Source organism: Perca fluviatilis, chromosome 21, assembly GCF_010015445.1.
Source record: "Perca fluviatilis chromosome 21, GENO_Pfluv_1.0, whole genome shotgun sequence".
NCBI lineage: Eukaryota > Metazoa > Chordata > Actinopteri > Perciformes > Percidae > Perca > Perca fluviatilis.
In genome coordinates this window covers 1,701,609-1,706,608 of record NC_053132.1, presented here as the reverse complement: position 1 = coordinate 1,706,608, position 5,000 = coordinate 1,701,609, and the positions used below count along the sequence as shown (strand labels likewise).

The 5,000-nt window shown below is 40.5% G+C and overlaps 1 long non-coding RNA gene across 2 annotated transcripts in view; it reads left to right on the top strand.

Moving 5' to 3' along the window:
• LOC120550708 overlaps positions 1 to 5,000 on the top strand; it is a 132,627-nt gene that overhangs the window by 123,356 nt on the left and 4,271 nt on the right. The window lies entirely within an intron of this gene.

Genomic DNA, 5,000 nt, shown 5'->3' with positions numbered 1-5,000 from the left:
GATAATATTGAAATGGAAGGAGTATCAGACCACTACAAATCTACGAAGACCCGGCCGTCCCTCTAAACTTTCAGCTCATACAATGAGAAGACTGATCAGAGATGCAGCCAAGAGGCCCATGATCACTCTGGATGAACTGCAGAGATCTACAGCTGAGGTGGGAGACTCTGTCCATAGGACAACAATCAGTGGTATACTGCACAAATCTGGCCTTTATGGAAGAGTGGCAAGAAGAAAGCCATTTCTTAAAGATATCCATAAAAGTGTCGTTTAAAGTTTGCCGAAAGCCACCTGGGAGACACACCAAACATGTGGAAGAAGGTGCTGTGGTCAGATGAAATCAAAATCGAACTTTTTGGCAACAATGCAAAACGTTATGTTTGGCGTAAAAGCAACACAGCTCATCACCCTGAACACACCATCCCCACTGTCAAACATGGTGGTGGCAGCATCATGGTTTGGGCCTGCTTTTCTTCAGCAGGGACAGGGAAGATGGTTAAAATTGATGGGAAGATGGATGGAGCCAAATACAGGACCATTCTGGAAGAAAACCTGATGGAGTCTGCAAAAGACCTGAGACTGGGACGGAGATTTGTCTTCCAACAAGACAATGATCCAAAACATAAAGCAAAATCTACAATGGAATGGTTCACAAATAAACATATCCAGGTGTTAGAATGGCCAAGTCAAAGTCCAGACCTGAATCCAATCGAGAATCTGTGGAAAGAACTGAAAACTGCTGTTCACAAACGCTCTCCATCCAACCTCACTGAGCTCGAGCTGTTTTGCAAGGAGGAATGGGCAAAAATGTCAGTCTCTCGATGTGCAAAACTGATAGAGACATACCCCAAGCGACTTACAGCTGTAATCGCAGCAAAAGGTGGCGCTACAAAGTATTAACTGAAGGGGGCTGAATAATTTTGCACGCCCAATATTTCAGTTTTTTATTTGTTTAAAAGGTTTGAAATATCCAATAAATTTCGTTCCACTTCATGATTGTGTCCCACTTGTTGTTGATTCTTCACAAAAAATTACAGTTTTATATCTTTATGTTTGAGGCCTGAAATGTGGCAAAAGGTCGAAAAGTTCAAGGGGGCCGAATACTTTCGCAAGGCACTGTACATCTGACTGGCTAGTAGTCCTTACCTAGGTACTGTCAGGGCACGCCCTCATACTCTGCTTCTGACTGGCTAGTAGTCCTTACCTAGGTACTGTCAGGGCCTCATACTCTGCTTCTGACTGGCTAGTAGTCCTTACCTAGGTACTGTCAGGGCCCTCATACTCTGCTTCTGACTGGCTTGTAGTCCTTACCTAGGTACTGTCAGGGCACGCCCTCATACTCTGCTTCTGACTGGCTAGTAGTCCTTACCTAGGTACTGTCAGGGCCTCATACTCTGCTTCTGACTGGCTAGTAGTCCTTACCTAGGTACTGTCAGGGCCTCATACTCTGCTTCTGACTGGCTAGTAGTCCTTACCTAGGTACTGTCAGGGCCTCATAATCTGCTTCTGACTGGCTAGTAGTCCTTACCTAGGTACTGTTGGGACACACCCTCATACTCTGCTTCTGACTGGCTAGTAGTCCTTACCTAGATACTGTTGGGACACACCCTCATACTCTGCTTCTGACTGGCTAGTAGTCCTTACCTAGGTACTGTCAGGGCACGCCCTCATACTCTGCTTCTGACTGGCTAGTAGTCCTTACCTAGGTACTGTCAGGGCACGCCCCTCCTCTGCTTGCTTGACTGGCTAGTAGTCCTTACCTAGGTACTGTCAGGGCACGCCCTCATACTCTGCTTCTGACTGGCTAGTAGTCCTTACCTAGGTACTGTCAGGGCACGCCCTCATAATCTGCTTCTGACTGGCTAGTAGTCCTTACCTAGGTACTGTTGGGACACACCCTCATACTCTGCTTCTGACTGGCTAGTAGTCCTTACCTAGGTACTGTCAGGGCCCTCATACTCTGCTTCTGACTGGCTAGTAGTCCTTTCCTAGGTACTGTCAGGGCACGCCCTCATACTCTGCTTCTGACTGGCTAGTAGTCTTACCTAGGTACTGTCAGGGCCTCATACTCTGCTTCTGACTGGCTAGTAGTCCTTACCCCGGGTACTGTCAGAGGGCCTCATACTCTGCTTCTGACTGGCTAGTAGTCCTTACCTAGGTACTGTCAGGGCCCTCATACTCTGCTTCTGACTGGCTTGTAGTCCTTACCTACGGTACTGTCAAGGCCGCCCTCATACTCTGCTTCTGACTGGCTAGTAGTCCTTACCTAGGTACTGTCAGGGCCTCATACTCTGCTTCTGACTGGCTAGTAGTCCTTACCTAGGTACTGTCAGGGCCCGCAACTCTGCTTCTGACTGGCTAGTAGTCCTTACCTAGGTACTGTCAGGGCCTCATAATCTGCTTCTGACTGGCTAGTAGTCCTTACCTAGGTACTGTTGGGACACACCCTCATACTCTGCTTCTGACTGGCTAGTAGTCCTTACCTAGATACTGTTGGGACACACCCTCATACTCTGCTTCTGACTGGCTAGTAGTCCTTACCTAGGTACTGTCAGGGCACGCCCTCATACTCTGCTTCTGACTGGCTAGTAGTCCTTACCTAGGTACTGTCAGGGCACGCCCTCATACTCTGCTTCTGACTGGCTAGTAGTCCTTACCTAGGTACTGTCAGGGCACGCCCTCATACTCTGCTTCTGACTGGCTAGTAGTCCTTACCTAGGTACTGTCAGGGCACGCCCTCATAATCTGCTTCTGACTGGCTAGTAGTCCTTACCTAGGTACTGTTGGGACACACCCTCATACTCTGCTTCTGACTGGCTAGTAGTCCTTACCTAGGTACTGTCAGGGCCCTCATACTCTGCTTCTGACTGGCTAGTAGTCTTACCTAGGTACTGTCAGGGCCTCATACTCTGCTTCTGACTGGCTAGTAGTCTTACCTAGGTACTCTCAGGGCACGCCCTCATACTCTGCTTCTGACTGGCTAGTAGTCCTTACCTAGGTACTGTCAGGGCCTCATATTCTGCTTCTGACTGGCTAGTAGTCCTTACCTAGGTACTGACTGAACATGTGCAACCATGTAAACCTATTCTGATACAACCATAAAATACACTTATGATCCTGAAAATGAGCAGAATATGGCCACTTTATAATTGTATTGCATGTTTTTAAGATTTTAAATGGGTTGTCACCTGTCCACACACCTGTCAAAGCACCGAGGTCGTCCAATCAGAAGCTCCCATATGAAAAATTAATTTAATTTAATTAATTAATTTTGTGTCTCAGGTGCTTCATACAAACTTTAATAAACCATCCACGGTCTTCTGCGTGAGATCCGGGTTCTGAATGTGTCCTCCTTCAGTCTCCTGGTAAGCTGGTCAGAATCTGCACGGCTTTCTACGGCACTAGCCGAGATGAGCTGGCTAACCGTTAGCATGCTAGTGCTAGCCTGGTCCTACCAGACTCTGGTCCAGGATAGCCTTGTCCTACCAGACTCTGGTCCAGGATAGCCTTGTCCTACCAGACTCTGGTCCAGAGTAGTCTGGTCCTACCAGACTCTGGTCCAGGATAGCCTGGTCCTACCAGACTCTGGTCCAGAGTAGTCTGGTCCTACCAGACTCTGGTACATCAGCCTGGTCCTACCAGACTCTGGTCCAGAGTAGTCTGGTCCTACCAGACTCTGGTACATCAGCCTGGTCCTACCAGACTCTGGTCCAGAGTAGTCTGGTCCTACCAGACTCTGGTCCATTAGCCTGGTCCTACCAGACTCTGGTCAGAGTAGCCTAGTCCTACCAGACTAATATATGTATATATTATTATATTATAGAAACAGTAAATATATATATGTGTATATTATTATATTATACAAACAGTAAATATATATATGTGTATATTATTATATTATAGAAACAGTAAATATATATATATATGTATATATTATTATATTATAGAAACAGTAAATATATATATGTGTATATTATTATATTATAGAAACAGTAAATATATATATATATATGTATATATTATATTATAGAAACAGTAAATATATATATGTGTATATTATTATATTATAGAAACAGTAAATATATATGTGTATATTATTATATTAGAGAAACAGTAAAATATATATATATATGTATATATATTATATTATAGAAACAGTAAATATATATATGTGTATATTTATATTATAGAAACAGTAAATATATATATATATATATGTATATATTATTATATTATAGAAACAGTAAATATATATATGTGTATATAATTATATTATAGAAACAGTAAATATATATATATATATATGTATATATTATTATATTATAGAAACAGTAAATATATATATGTGTATATTATTATATTATAGAAACAGTAAATATATATATATATTGTATATATTATTATATTATAGAAACAGTAAATATATATATGTGTATATTATTATAGAAACAGTAAATATATATATGTGTATATTATTATATTATAGAAACAGTAAATATATATATATATGTATATATATTATATTATAGAAACAGTAAATATATATATATATGTGTATATATTATATTATATTATATTATAGAAACAGTAAATATATATATATATGTATATATATTATATTATAGAAACAGTAAATATATATTTATGTTATATTATAGAAACAGTAAATATATATATATGTGTATATATATATATGTTATGTTATATTATAGAAACAGTAATATATATATATATGTATATATTATATTATAGATAAAATATATATATATTATATTATATTGAAATAAATATATATGTGTATTATTATTGGGTAGTGGTTATATAGGTTTGTGTTTTCTCTATGGTGTTGAAGGAGGAAGCTTGTTTTATCAATGTTTTATTATCTGTGTGTGTGTGGTTGTGTGTGTGTGTGGGTGTGTTGTGTGTGGTGGGTATCTGTGGATGTGTGTGTGTGTTGTGTGGTGGGTGGGGTGTGTTTTTGTGTGTGTGTTTGTGGGTGT